At 32.6% G+C, this 16,763-nt stretch overlaps 1 protein-coding gene across 6 annotated transcripts in view; it reads left to right on the plus strand.

Moving 5' to 3' along the window:
- The window catches only part of TECRL (trans-2,3-enoyl-CoA reductase like), a 135,661-nt gene that overhangs the window by 32,369 nt on the left and 86,529 nt on the right, over positions 1–16,763 (plus strand). The gene's annotated exons all lie outside the window — the stretch shown is intronic.

Consider the following 16,763-nt stretch of genomic DNA (forward strand, 5'->3'; position numbering starts at 1 on the left):
TTTATTTCTTAACACGTGTAATTATTGTTCTTGTTTGCATCTTCAAGTCTCTTCTAGAGAGCTTAAGAAATTTTCACGCTACTCTCTCTCATATCATGCTCTATTCAGGTTCATTTGCTCATAAGTATTCCATAGAGGAATTGTTCATTATTTTAAAAACCTAGCTGAAAAATAAATAATTATTAGTCCCAGTGACACTCTGACTAAAACTGTGCAAATATTTTTAAACATTTTTAAGAGATTTAAAAAACTTCTGTGTGTCTTTATTATTTATTCTGGCAGAGTACTACCACTCTATTTCTATTGTTACCCAATTCAACAAATAACCTACTTTTCTCTTGGGATAAAATATGACTTTACGAGAGCATGTTTAAAAACAAAATCATAACAATTTACATTTAAAGACATAATTGGTGGTTATTAGCTACTCATAAATTGGGCAGTATCTTATCTAGATAAGATGTAAGTAGAAAAGAGCTTCAATAAGCATGACGGAACAGTTGATTTTTATAAAGTGGCTAGCTGGAGCAAGAATGAGAAAAATGTTTCTGCCTGCAAAGAAAAGTGAAAAATTCCTATAGTCTAGGTTTCCACAGAAAAGCAGATGAATGTAGTATTTTGCATATATAGAATAAAATATATATTTATGTAAATACTTTGAAAAATTGATAAAGCGAAGGTCTACTTAATGTTTTCTATAGGAACTGGGCACGAATGATTGTAAGCCAGGAAATCTCTAACAGAGATTCAGAAATACCACTGTACAAACATGCATAAAGGTAGAATTTTGTATCAAAAGAGTTTGTAAAATTATTTCTAATTATTTATTATTTGATTGTTTTTATTGTAATTATTTGGTTTTGATTAAATGTAATTAATTATAATTGTTATTGCTTTATAATTTAGTTATAATATAATTTAATTAATTATAATGGCAAATTAATTGTATTTTATGTTTGAATTGTGTTTATAATTTACAATTTAAATTACAATGTAATTAATGTAAAAGTAATTATATATTATTATTACTGGGTTTGTAGTTAAAAGCGGTTTGTTTTCACAAGATAAGATGCCCTAAATGGCACTCCAAATAGCATATATAGTTTCTACAGATAAACTAGTCATTCATCAGTTATAATGGATGACCACTTCTGTGATTATTCAATGTGGGTAAACACCATAATTACAATTAAAATCACAGGTTGGAAGTTGGGTAAAAAAATAGTTTGGGAACATACTGAATGAGGTTCAATCTTCATGCAGTAGCAAATCATGCCCTGTATTAAATATTTTCAAAATTATATCAAAATCTATTTTCAAAGCCTATGCCAAAGCTCATACAAAATGTACAGTATGAACTATGTGATATTTTAATTTAGATTAGCATATTACTAAGCACATGATTAATAGTTTTCTTTCTGGATAATTCATCATTAACATTGTGGATCCTTACTTGAGATAAAAGTTTTATTACACGTTTTGATAATTTTAAGTAGTAAGTACTTTTTCGGGTTTCTAGATCACATTTCTTTCTATATTATCAAAATTGTTTAGGATGACTAAAGATTAAATAGAGGGAACCATCAGAAATAACACAAATGGAATTTTTCTACTCTGATTTTGTGTGGACTAGTAACATATTAGTCAAATTGATAAAAATTACTTGCATTTAAGATAACTAGAGATAATAATGAAAAGGTAAAGATAGGAAAAAAAACTTACTGCTTGTGAAATTTATGTTGTTATTGCTCTTCCTTCTTTTCTTAAATCTAAATGTCTCTGAGAAATTATTAGCCTCCTGTGCTTTTCAAACATTATCCCTCAGAAACATAACTCTCTTAGCTTTCACTGGCATTCTTCATCTGGTGAAATGTATTTTTTATTGAAGATCCATTTCTTTTTTTTTTTTTTTTTTTTTTTTTTTTTTTTTTTTTTTTTTTTTTGAGACAGAGTCTCGCTCTGCGGACCAGGTTGGAGTGCAGTGGCACGATCTTGGCTCACTGCAAGCTCCGCCTCCCGGGTTCACGCCATTCTCCTGCCTCAGCCTCCTCTGTAGCTGGGACTACAGGCTCCCGCCACGCCCCGCTAGTTTTTTGTATTTTTTAGCAGAAACGGGGTTTCACCGTGTTATCCAGGATGGTCTCGATCTCCTGACCTCGTGATCCACCCACCTCGGCTTCCCAAAGTGCTGGGATTACAGGCATGAGCCACCGCTCCCAGCATGGAGAATCTATTTCTAAAACCTATAAAGTTTATATCCAAAAAATTGTCTCCTAATACTTAACATCCATATTTCTTCTTCAAATTAATTTCTCTTTGTTAAATTTCTTATTTTCTACCAGTGTTAGAGTATCATTATTTCTTGGTTTCTTGACCATTTGAACTACTTTTAAAATTTTTTTCTTTAAATTGTCTTTTATGCAAAGTATTCCTATACCTTTTTCCATGTTTGTTCACATCTTTTTTATACCAGTAAGAATCATCTTTCTCTGTTTAAAAACCTTCACTTAATTATCAAGATACATATGCCTTTGTGCTAAGAGAATTTTCCTCACTCCTTCGATCTGTACTCTCATTTTTTCTATATAATTTAAAAATTATAGTTAATAACAAAGTGCAGCACTTGTTGTCAAATATAATGTCTTATAATATCACTACATGTCCTACTCTATTTTGCATTAGCATATATAATAATAACAATTAACTTTTTTTCAGAATTTATTATGTGCCAAGGACCTAAAATATTTCTATCGTAGTATAGTTTGAAAATAATTGTGACAATACTATGACCACTTAGGTACAATTATAATTTTTATGTTTCAGATAAAAATCTTTAAAGAAATATTATATAACTTGTCCCAGGTCACACAGCTAATCAGTGACAAAGATGGAATTTAAACTCAGGCAGCATGACTCTGTACCCTGTGCTATAACCACTAGCCTCCATTTCCTCTCTTTTCTTGAAAAATTCTCATTAATTTCTTCAGGCAGAAGTCCCAGTAGTATCCAGTTATTTTACTTGAGAAGGTTACTTACTAATCCTAATTCTCAAATAGAAAACTGCAAAGTTTGTTTTAGAAATTTTGTAGTGAATAATATCACAGCAAATCTGAACATAGTTCACAATTGGTTACAATAACTGAAATCCCTGTCTAAGGTCATATGGTAGTGTAAGAAAAAACTACGAAACTATTAATACAAACAACAGCTAATATGAACATAGAAGAAGAGTGCAAATATGGCTTAAAATTGCTAATAAATTATTCTCCTTTGAGATTGATCTAAAAAATAATAATATATAAATTGAAAGAGTCAATGAATGATTAACAGCTGAAGTATAATTTGTACACTGACTCTGTGTCATAAAAGTTTCTGAACAATAAAAGCAAAACCATTTTGCCCATGACTTTGATGTTATCTATTAGTTGAAAACGCCATTCAAAGTTTTAGTGATGTTTATTATCTATCACAATACTTGTCTAAGCAGTTCCCAGAAAGAACCTTGGTGAACAAAGCAAAGTTAAGAACCAATGAAATTAACAGGACAAGAAAGGGTATATAATTTATTGTGACAGTTGGAATGCATATAAATCTTTGCCAAAATGCTGGGAGACATAAACAGTGCTAAACTTTGAAAGGTTCAAGGATAGTAACTCAGGACGAAGACAGCGGAGCAGGAGGATTTATCACATATAGTAGAAAATAATGAGTGTTCTCTGAGCAATTTGGAAGTAGCCCCCTGGACAAGGCTGTGGAATTCCCTGAACTCTTAACAAAAAAAGCCAGAAAAGTGATAAATGCAACCAATTAAAAAAAAGTGGCAGAATGCTTTAAAAAAATAAAATCTCCTCTACTGCTAACTCAAAAAGTACCTAAGATTCTCCCTATAGTTTGTTGGATTAAAAAACAATTATGAGGGCCGGGTGCAGTGGCTCACGCCTGTAATCCCAGCACTTCTGGAGGCCGAGGCGGGCGGATCATGAGGTCAGGAGTTCGAGACCAGCCTGGGCAACATGGCGAAACCCCATCTCTACCTAAAATACAAAAGTTAGCTGGGTGTGGTGGCGTGCGCCTGTAATCCCAGCTACTCAGGTGACTGAGGCAGAAGAATCGCTTGAATCTGGGAGGCAGAGGTTGCAGTGAACCAAGTTTGTGCCATTGCACTCCAGCCTAGGTGACAAGAGCAAGACAAAAAAAAAAACAACAAAAACAAACAAACAAACAAAAAACAAAAATAAAAGAAAAACAAACAGTTATGAGCCTTGTCAACATTTTAGATGGAGAAATGGGGTAATTTGCCAAATTATTCATATTCATTTTTTGGTAACAGACATGGTTACATTTTATGAAAACTATATAAACAAGTAGTCATTCTAAGAACCTTCTAGGAACTTTAGTCAGGAAGGTCCAATAAGCACTCTTATTATTGGGCAGCAATATCACCAGTTTTATCATAGTATATGTATTTTTCAAGATTGAGATATGTTAACAAAACCTGTTAGTGTTGATGCCCTGGTTATGGAGGAAATCCTAACAAACATGCCCACTGGAGACAAACAAACTGAATTATTAACTCCCTTCCCACAGTTGAGCACAACAAAAGAGATACATCAGCATCTTCCATGGACATAAAATAACTATCTCAGCAAAAGGGGAAGCATTTTTATGAATCATATTTCAACCAATTTACGACTGAAAACATTTTAAAAATTTCTACTTTTTATTTAGCATACTACATACATTCTTTGACAATTTTATACCGTATATTGTTATTATCCTTCAATTTTAGACAAAAGATCATTAAAGTTTTGAAGATCATTATTATTTGGTAACAAAAAATTTCTTATTTGACATAAAAAAATTGACTACTCAGTGTGACTACAATAAAATGCTGGTCAAATTTATTTTGCTGCATACTTAATGTCATTAGATATTCATATAAGTGATGAAAATTCTATGTGATACATGACACTTTTTGTATTTGTATTTTGTATTGATTTTTTGCCCACATACATGCACAAATTGAAAGACATTCTGGAATGTATTAATGATTGCATTAGTTTTAAAATTATGAGAATTTTATTTTATTATTCTATTCAACTTTTAGGTTCAGGGGATGCATGTGCAGGTTTGTTATATGAGTAAAATTGCCTGTTGCTGGGGTTGGTGTACAAATGATTTTATTACCCGTGTTGTGAACATAGTAATGAATAGGTAGTTTTTTGACCCTCACCCTCCTCCTACCCTCCACCCTCAAGCAGGCTCCAGTGTCTATCGTTCCTCTCTTAATATTCATATGTACTCAGTGCTTTGCTCCCACTTATAAGTGAGAACATGCAGTGTTTGCTTTTCTGTTCCTATGTTAATTTATATATGATAATGGCCTCCAGCTCCATCCACGTTGATGCAAAGGACATAATTTTATTATTTTTATGGCTGCATAGTACTCCATGGCATTGTATGTACCGTATTTTCTTTAACCAGTCCACTGTTGATGAGCCCGTAGGTTGATTTCATGACTTTGCTATTGTGAATAGTGCTGCAATGAACACGAGTACATGTGTCTCTTTGGTAGAATGATTTGTATTCCTTTGGGTGTGTACACAGTAAGGGGATTGCTGGGTCAAACGATAGTTCTGTTTTAAATTCATTGAGAAAACTCCAACTGTGACTGAACTAATTTACATCACCACCAAGAGTGTATATGTGTCCCCTTTTCTCTACAACCTTACCAACATCTGTTATATTTTTAACAATGGTCATTTTGATTGGTGTGAGATCGTAATTCATTGTGGTTTTGATTTGCATTTCTCTAATGATTAGTGACACGGAGTTATTTTTACATATGCATGTATATCATCTTTTACATGTTTATTCATGTTATTTTCCCATTTTTAATGGAGTTGTTTGTTATGTGCTTACTCAATTATTTAAGTTCCTGCTAGAAGCTGGATACTAGACCTTTGTCAGATGCATAGTTTGCAAATATTTTCTCCCATTCTGTAGGTTGTTTGTTGATTTCGTTGATAGTTTCTTTTACTGTGCAGAAGCTCTTTAGTTTAATTAGATTACATTTGTTAATCATTGCTTTTGTTACAATTGCTTTTGGCATCTTTGTCATGAAATCTTGCCCACTTCCTATGTCTGGAATGGTATTATCCTATCTTGTCTTCCAGGGTTTTTACAGTTTGGGCTTTACATTTCAGTCTTTAATCCATCTTTACATTTAAGTATTCAATTCACCAAATCAAGCTGAATTTTGTATATAGTGAAAGAAGGGTGTCCAGTTTCAATCTCCTGCATATGACTAGCCAGTTATTCAAGTGCCATTTGTTGAACAGGGAGTCCTTTTCTCCATTCCTTGTTATTGACAACTTTGTCAAAGATCAGATTATTGTATTTGTGTGGCTTTTTTTCTGGTCTCTCTATTCTGTTCCATTGATCTATGTGTCTGTTTTTGTACCAATACCATACTATTTTGATTACTATGGCCTTGTAATATAGTTTAAAGTCAGGTAATGTGATGCTTCCAGCTTTATTAGTTTGCTTAGGATTCCTTTGGCTGTTTGCAATCTTTATTGGTTCTACATAAATTTTAGAATAGTTTTATTATTCTAATTCTGTGAAAAAAATGTCTTTGGTAGTTTGAAATGAATAACATTGAGTCTGTACATTGTTTTGGTCAGTATGGCCATTTTAACAATATTGATTCTTTCTGTACATGAGCATGTAATTTTTTTGTTTGTTTGTTTTTTTGTGTCATCTCTGATTTCCTTCAGCAGTGTTTTGTAATTCTTACTGTAGACATCATCCACTTCTCTGATTAACTGTATTCCCAGGTATTTATATTTTTGTTGCTATTATGAATGAGATTGTATTTTTGATTTGGCTCCCAGCTTTAATACTATTGGTGTGTAGAAATGTTACTGAATTTTGTACATTGATTTTGTATTATAAAATTTGCTGAGGTGGTTTATTAATTCTAGTAGCCTTTGAGCCCAGACTATGGAGTTATCTAGATACAGAATCACATCCTCTATAAAGAGAGATAGTTTGACTTCCTCTCTTCCTATTTGGATGTCTTTTTAAAATGTATTTTGCCTAATTGCTCTGGGTAGAACTTCCAGTACTGTGTTGAATAGGAATGGTAAGAGTAGAATTCCTTGTCTTGTTTTCGGTATTAAGTGGAATGCTTCCAGGTTTTGCCTGTTTAGTATAATGTTGGCAAAGATAACTTTTATTATTTTGAGGTATGTTCCTTTTATGTGTGTGTGTGTGTGTGTGTGTATTTAACATGAAGCAGTACTGAATTTAATGAAAAGCCTTTTCTCATCTATTGAGATGATCATGTGAGTTTTGATTTTAGTTCTGTTTATATGAGAAATTACATGTATTGATTTGTGTACCTTGAACTACCTATTATCCTGTGAAGCCTATTTTATTATGGCCAATTTTTATGTGCTGCTGAATTCAGTTTGCTACTGTTTTGTCGACAATTTTGAATATATCTTCATCGGGTTTGTTGTCCTAAGATTTTCTTTTTTTATTTTGTTTCTGCCAGATTTTTGGTATCAGAATAATGCTGGCCTCACAGACTGGGTTAGGGAGGAGTCCTTCTTCCTCAATTAAAAAAAAAAAAAATTAGTAGCATTGGTACCAGTTCATTTTGAAAGTCTGGTACAGTTTGGCTGCAATTCTGTCTGGATAGGGTTTTTTTCTGTTTGGTAGGTTTTTTATTCCTTATTCAATTTTGGAATTTATTATTGGTCTGTTCAGGATTTCAACTTCTTTTTTTCAATTTCAATCTTGGGAGGCTGTGTGTTTCCAGGAATTTATTAATTTCTTCTAGGTGTTCTAGTTTCTGTGCATACATGTGTTTGTAATATTCTCAGAGTTTCTTTTTGTGTTTATTTGGGGTAATGTTATCTATATCATTTCTGCTTGTGTTTGTTTGGAACTTCTCTCTTTTGTTCTTCATTAGTCTAGCTAGCCGTCTATCAATCTTATTTATTATTTCAAAAAATAAACTTTGGTTTCATAGATCTTTTATGTGGTTTTTAACGTATCAATTTCATTCATTTCAGCTGTGATTTTGTGTATTTCTTTCCTTCTACTAGCTTTGGATGATTTGCTACTGCTTTTCTAGTTTCTCTAGATGTGAGGTTGTTAATGTGAGAGCTTAGTAACTTCTTGATGTATATGTTTCGCTATAAACTTTCCTCTTAACACTGCTTTCTTTGTGTCCTGGAGATTCTGGTACGTTGTATCTTTGTTTTTGTTAGTTTCAAAGATTTTTTTAAAATTTCTGCCCTAATTTTATTATTTACCCAAAAGCTATTCAGGAGCAGATTGCTTAATTTCTATGTAGGTATATGGCTCCAAGTGATCTGCTTAGTGTTGATTTGTATTTTTATTGTGCTGTACTCTGAGTGTAGCTGGAATAATTTCAGTTTTTCATAATTTGTTGAGAATTACTTCATGGCCAAGTATGTGGGTGATCATAGATTATGTGTGGTGTGCAAATAAGAATGTGTATTTTGGGGGGTGTAATATTATGTAGATATCTGTTAGGTTCATTTTGTAAAAACTAAAGTAGAGTTTCCTCTTCAAAGACTTTCCTCCTGTCTAATTAGGAATAAATAGTAACTTCTCTTAGAAACAAAATTTATTCAAAGACTTGTGCTAGCATTCTTAAATATCTGCTAGCCATAATAAAGAAATCAATGTGGTTTATGTTCTTATCTCCCACAATTTAGCCTAAATATTTGCCCTGGCATGCTTATACTGTCCAAGTGAGCATTAGGTCATAGCCTGTTCCTCTTCGTTACTTAAAAATGTTTTTACCTTTCTCAGCATTCCACAAGTTACTTCCTCCTTCCTTTGTGCTCCTCTACCTTTGCCTCTTTTAAGAAGTTCTAAGTTGCTAGCCAATTGGGACAAATACAGAATGTGAGGTCCCGTTGCAGTCAATGGAAACCAGACATAGCAGTAGGGTGAACACGTCAGGTTATAAATGACCCTGTCTCTTTTGTTTGGTGTACTCTCATGGCAAAACTGCTGGCGAGTGTACCCTTTCTGCAGGAAGTAAAAGTGGTCTTGGTGAGTAAATTAAATTTCTGTTCAAGTGCCATTTCTTGACGGCACTGGGGAACAAGCATTTCAAAACATTTGGTAAAGTGTTGAGTTTAAGTCATGAATATATTTGTTAGTTTTCTACCTTGATGATTTGCCTAACACTGTCATTTGGGTGTTGAAGTTTTCCACTATTATTTTGTGGTTATCTAAGTCTCTTCATAAAAATCAAAGAACTTGTTTTATTAATCTGGTGTTTACAGTGTTGGGCGATTATATATTTAGGATAGTTAAGTCTTTTTGAATGGAATCCTTTACCATTATGTAATGTCCTCCTTTGTCCTTTTTGATAGTTGTTGTTTTAAAGTTTGTTTTGCCTAACATTGGAACAGCAACCCCCTTTTTTTTTCCCATTTGCCTGATATATCTGTCCCCATTCATTTATTTTAATCCTATGGGTGTCTTTTTACATGAGATAGGTTTCTTGAACATAGCCTAAAGTTTGGTCTTGCTTCCTTATCCAACTTGCCACTATGATTTTTAATGGTGTATTTAGAGCATTTACATTGAGGTTAATATAGATATTTAAGGATATAAGCCTGTCTTCATGTTGTTAACTGGTTGTTATGTATACTTGATTGTACAGTTGCTTTTAGAGTCAATGTACTATATACTCAAGTGTATTTTTGCGGTGGCAGGTAATGGTCTCTCATTTCCATGTTTAGCACTCCCTTAAAAACATTTTGTAAGGCAGTCTGATGGTAAGAAATTCTCATAGCATTTACTTCTCTGAAAAAAAAATATATTGTTTGTTTGCTTATGAAGCTCAATTGGCTGGATATTAAATTCTTGGTTGGAATTCATTTTTGTAAGGGTGTTGAATATGGGCCCCAATCCCTTCTGGCTTGTATAATCTATCCTGAAAGGTCTGGTTTTAGCCTGATGGGGTTATCTTTCAATGCGACCTGCCTCTTTTCTGTAGCTGCCTTTAATTTTTTTTTTTTTCTTTTGCTTGACTTTGAAGAATCTGATGACTCTATGTCTTGGGGATGGTTGTTTTTAATAGCATCCCTTGGTGGTTTTCTGAATTTCCTGAGTTTGCATGTCAACCTTTCCAGAAAGGTTGGGGAAAATTTTGTGGACAGATTCTCAAATATGTTTTCAAGTTACTCCATCACATCATCTCTTTCAGGGATTCCAATAAGTTGTAGGTTTGGTCTCTACATAATTTCACATTTCTGAGGTTGTGCTCATATTTAAAAATTATTTTTTCTTTATTTTTGTCTGCCTATGTTGATTTAAAGGAGCGATCTTCAAGCTTTGAGATTCTTTTCTCAGCTTGGTCAATTATATTACAAATGCTTTCTATTGCATTTTGAACTTTCTGTAGTGAAATTTTTTATTTCCAGAAGCTCAGTTTGTTATTTTCTTGAAACGGCTATGTCATCTTTTAACACATGCACCATTTTAGTTTTTCTTGGATTGGATTTTAACCTTCTGCTGTATCTTGATGAGCCTCCTTTCTATCCAGATTCTGAATTCTATGTCTGTGATTTCAGCCATTTAAGCCTGATTAAGAACCATTGCTGGGGAGTTAGTGCAGGTTTTTGGAGGTATGAAGTTACTCTGACTTTTAAAATTGACAGAGTTCTTGTGCTGGTTCTTTCTCATCTGTGTGGGCTGATGTTTCCTTAATCTTTGAAGTTGTCTCTCAGATAGGGAATTTTGCTTTTGTGTTCTTTGGTGACCTTGAAGGTTTGGCTATGGAATAAGTCGGGTTTAGTCTACTGATTTTCTTTCTGGTTGCTTTCAGGCAATGTAGGTTCAGCTCAGCACTCCTGGGCCGCATGCTCTAATGCTGGAGAGCTGGGCCCAGGCCTGCAGCTTTGTTCTTTGACCTCTCAAGATTAAGTGTGTGCTGTGGTGGAGGGGTCAAGATGTTCCCAGTCTTCTGGCAGCAACACTCTAATGGGGGTGCATGAAAAATTTTTCAGTAGGATAGAAGTGGGCCCTTGCACATTTGGATGCGTGACAGCAGAAGGTCCATGCATATGGACAACCTGTGGATATACGCACACCTGTACATTGGTGTGATGATGACGGGTTCATCAGGTGGGTGTTCTGTGGGTCCGTGTATGCATATAAGTCAGTAAAGTGGCAGGCGGAAAGCTGCAGGCGAGTGTGCACTGGTGTGTGGGTGGGTGCATGCTGGCAGAGGTCTGTCTGCAAAAGCACTCTGATAGATAGTCAGGGTTGGCTGGTGAAAGTTATGGCAGTGACCACTGACAAGCTGAGGCTGTGCTGCAAGTGAGTGCAGTCATGCTGAGACACTGGGATAGGTTGACAGACAAAGGGGTGCTTAGATCAGACTGGCCCTGTCACATGGACAAGGCCACCCCACTCTGTCCAGTCCAGCAGCAAACAAAGGCTAAAGCCACTTTGTTATGTTGAACCTTGTGGGATGGGTGCCCATGGCTGCTCCGCTGTGTCTGCTCCTGCACCAAACTTTCTGTGCCCTGTGCAGGTTGGAGTTCTGTCTTTGCCAATTCTCCAGGCAGTTTTACCTGTGAGCTCAGATGTCCGTGGAGATTATACAGTCTCTCACCGCTGGGATTCCAGAAGTCCATGGCGAGAGTAGGCCATTCCACACCTATTGCACTCACCCCTTCCCCAGGAGCCATTCAGGGCCAGGAATGAGTCCCAATGCTTGGCAACCCCATGAAGGGTTCCGAGTTCCTTCCCATTTTAACCCAGGATCTGTATCCTCCCTCTGCCCACACTCAATGCCTGCCTTCTTTCTGAAGATCTGTTTATAATGTGCTAATCTACTTGATAGTTCAACAACTTAAACATATTAATGAAAAGAATTGTCAAATCTTAAAAAAAGTAATTCTGAAGAAATTATTACTAAATTTTAAAATTGTAGATAAATTAATGATTTGTTTGCCTAAAGTGACTAGCTGAGATTTAAAAAAAATTAAAATTAAGTGTGTATCTCCCACTCAATTTATCTACCATTATCCCATAATGTTATCAAGAGCTGCAACCATACTAAGATAATACTATTTTGGGAGAAATCTACATTTCAAATATATCTGATGTAAGACATATTATCAGTCAAAAATTGTACGAATAAATCATACTTTGAACATACGGTTTCGTAAGATTTCTCGTTTTCTGTTTTGAAGTTCAGCTAATGATATACAATTTTCTTTTCTCTGATTCTTGACAGTTTCACTAAAAGGCCCTTTAAGTATATCACTTAAATTTCTTGCTGAAGCCTGTATTTTCTTTGTTCTTCAATAAAAATAACACATATACTATTCAGGCTATATTTGGCATTGCAAATGAACCTATTTTCACTGTTACTACTTTAAAATATAGTCAAATGTATATTGCTATATACTAATGTAATCGGATACTCTCATAAATGGTGAGAATTCTATTTACCTATGTGATATATGGTTATAAAATTGTAGGAGATCAAACTCTTATTAAGGGATAGCTATTTTGCCAGTTAAGGTTCGTGTAATAAAACTGTCATAACTAATCATTCTTGAAGTGCATGAAATGTGATTCTGGCTATGAATGGTTTTGTTTCTCATTATGGCACAGCATTAAAACTATGTACTGCTGTGCAATGTCAATGTTATTTTGATTAATCTTTCATCACATGGTGATGTTTTTGAAGCCTGATATTATGGACTTTTTTTTTTTTTTAATAATCATCAAGCATTTAGATGGTTGGGTTAGCAGTATCTGAGTGTGAGCAACACATTACAAATGCAATAACTATTTGAAAATATAGTCTATTTATAGCAGAATCATTTATTCTATTTGAATATGCCACAGTGTAATACTATTTACAAATCAATGGGAGATAGATATCTGGACGATGAGAAGAAGTAGTCATCACATTCTAAAGAATGCTCTCAATAATAATAATTTTAAAAAATATGTCCATAAACACACACAGACAATAAAAATATTGTTACTATAATCAAAGAAAGACTCTCAAACTTTAATAAGCATGCATACCTTTTCTTTCAACAGCTGGTATTTCTGATTTAATTGCATGCATTAACAGGATTAGTGTATGACGAGTAATATAAAAATGCTAGAGAATCTTTTTTTCTCTTTAAAAATATTTTCAGAAAACCATAAAACACATCACAATGGAATTCCATGTAAGCAATCTAAAAATAAATACATGAGCTTTTAAAATGCTTTATTAATAATACTTCATTAGTGCAAGAAAATATCATAAATTATTGGTTCCTATGGATATTCTCATCAATATAGTTCATTTAAAATATTTATTTTTCATGTTTCCTAAAACAGGACATATTCAAAGTTATTTAGATTCTGCCTGTGATAAATCTTTTGAAAATATACAGAATCTTATTGCTAATTTCAGACGTGCTATATTGTATCTCAATATTTTCTGTTATTCCAAAAATAATATTGTGTCAATGCCTCATTTATAAAAACAATTTTTAAAATTCAATTTGTACATATTATGTTGGGAAGGCATCAGATTCAACACAATGATTTTATTTTTGCAAGATAATAATGGCTTCAGTTTTCAATATAATAAGGTATCTATACCAAATACATTTCCTGAAATACAAAAAATTACAAAGAATAAAGTATTATACACTTACTGCTAGCATTTTCATTAATAAGATGACTTCTCTGTTCTGCTAGACACAAATTTTACCTATTGTTCTCCAATACCTTTTCCTATCAAAATATTTCTATATGTATTTCCACATCAATATATATTGATCCAAATAATCAATATTACTGGAAATATACTTTTGCTTGATGTGCAATATACATCCTGTAGATAGAAATTCTAACTGTCTCCATTATGAAGCAATATAATGATTGTTTATTTATTTAACAATATTTGTTGGACATTGAAAAATATTTCCTAAACATTTATAATATATCATACATTTAAATATTTGCTAGGCTTATTTATCCTTGCGAACTTCTTCAGTTGTTTTTGTAAGAATGATGCAAAATAAATGCTGTCATAAATAAGCTCATTTTAACGTTTGGCATACATTGCTGAATTTTATCTGCCAATTTACAGTCCTAAAATGATAATTCAGAATGTATTTTTTTTCATTTTTTCAATAATACTGGATATTCACAGGCCTAGTAATTTTTAATAATTGATGAGCGGAAAAGAGACTTCATTTAATATTAGATTCTATTTTGGATTACTAGTGAATACATTTTTTCACACTCTTATTATTTCTATTTAGATTTTGTAGAAATCACATGTTCACGGTGTTTACCCACATTCTTCTTCATTTGGATGCTTTCATTTTTCTTCCTAATATATAATGTCTTTATGAATTAATATACATGTCACAGATACTTTTCTCTTCTATTTCTTCTGAAAAAAAATGAATTTTAAACATCCAAATTTATCTATTACATAATTTACATTTTGGGTTTTGTATGGCTTATTTAGAAATAATAATTTTTCATCATCTAATTTTTAAAATGGAATTTGCGCTTTTAATTTCTAGTTTTATTTTCTACATAAAATTTCTTAATATCTATAATTTATTTTGGCATAAGAAATGAATAAAATTAATCTCAATTTTTGTTATATTTTTCTTTTTATAGTTTTAAAACTTATTATAATTGTTACTAATGAATTTGCATGACAGCTTTTTTCAGATAAATTTATATTAATTTCTTTGTTTTCAAAATAATATCTGAATATCAGAGAATTAATTCTACTTTAAAAATTGTTTCCACAATCATTTATTTTGTAATGTGATTTCTCCATTTTTTTACCTGATAATTAAATTGTGATCAGATAACTTCTTGACATCTATTTATTTTTCAGGGTAAACTTGGATACCAAACATTCTCAGGAATGTATTATTTTGTTAGTATTATAATCCAAATATTTATATAATACAGTTATATTTCATTTTTAATAGTTATCCAATATTATGCTGTATAGAATTCTTATCTTTTCATGACTTATTTCAATGAGTATTATTTTTTACATCTTGAAATGTGGTAATTTATTCTTATAATAAATTTACATTGACAGAACTTTTAGTCATAGTATCATTTAACTCATAGGAGGGTGGTATTATATAGCATTACATAAGAACTCTCTGTATTTTAACATATAGGTCTCAGTTATGAGTGCTAGTTTATATGTATTTGTGTGTGTAATTACATGGTAGAACATTGTGATAAAATAAACATATAATTAAAATATTTACCTTTTCTACTATAGAGTTGAGAATGTATAGAGATGATCTGGTTTTAGAAAATTATCAAATGCCTCTGTGAGTTAATCTTCTCCATCCAACTTTCTTTAATGTACCTTCATTGTTTTCAGAAACTCCATACTACGTATATACTTCAAAAATATTTTTATAATTAATGTTTTAACCTATTCTTAATAATAAAACTTCTTAATTACATTTTACATAATCTTTTGAGTCTAAAACCTATGTGGGTCATTTCTAATGTTTTTTTTTTTTTTTTTTTAATTTGGAGAGTACAAAACTTAATATAGAAAAATATTTTAGGTAGAAAATTCCATAGCAACATCTTCATGTTCACCGAATACTTTTAGGGTGAAATGTACATTTTTTCTGACAATCTACAGTACATCATTCATCTAATTTCCTTTTAATTTTTAACACATTAAGTTTTCACTCATAAAAACTCCACCTACTATGAGATTCATATCATTCTAGTATATTACTTTTCATTCTTCTTTGTTTTGTAATGACCTATCCAACTTTTCTCTGTTTCCTTAGAGGCCTCTGAAATGCAGCTTAAAGATTTCCCCAGTCTAAGCTTTGATGTCACAATGAAAATTAGTGAAATTATAATTCTAAAATGATGATATATTCAGTATGCGAATCTCAAAACTATTAGCTTTCCTGGAATATTCACTTCGACTTTACTTTACTTACTCACTTATCCACACTATGGTTCTTTTTGCTAATGGAAAATAGTTTACTTACTCACTTATCCACACCATGATTGTTTTCACTAGTTAAAATTGAATTTTATTATTTGAAACTCTGAACAAAGCCAGTTGACCATCTGTCATTCTTATTGTCTCACTCTCTGGCTCCAGGACTCCCGATTTCTAGAGCTCATAGATATGTATTGCCTAGAATGTTTCCTTTTTCAGATTTATCACCTAGCTTAGTTTATTTTATATTTTATCAGCTGCTCTATTACTAGTTGGTCAATACAGATGCTTGGCTTTACCGTGCAAACCTCAGACCCCATTCCATTGAATGTTTCCTTCTTCAGATTAATCACCTAGATTAGTTTGTTTTATATTTTTTCAACTGCTTAGTTACTAGTTGGTCAATACAGATGCTTAGCTTTACCATGCAATCCTCAGGCCCCATTCCATCTAACCCTATTCTTTCTCTGTCATAAAATCTCCTTCACTAGAGCGCTATTAAAGAAAATCAGAACAATCATGCCCCTCCAGTGAATTTGTCCATTCTCTGCTATATCACTTAGAGTTTTTAGCAATATCTTTAAAGATTATCTACGTCTCCCATTTTTGGGAAATTTTGGACAATTTTTCCAGAAATCTGTCATGTTATTCAAGCTACTTCTCCTATTGTAAAAGAGAGATTTGTCCCCTAGTTTATCAAAAATTTCATTCCCCTCTC

Source organism: Macaca fascicularis, chromosome 5, assembly GCF_037993035.2.
Source record: "Macaca fascicularis isolate 582-1 chromosome 5, T2T-MFA8v1.1".
Lineage (NCBI taxonomy): Eukaryota > Metazoa > Chordata > Mammalia > Primates > Cercopithecidae > Macaca > Macaca fascicularis.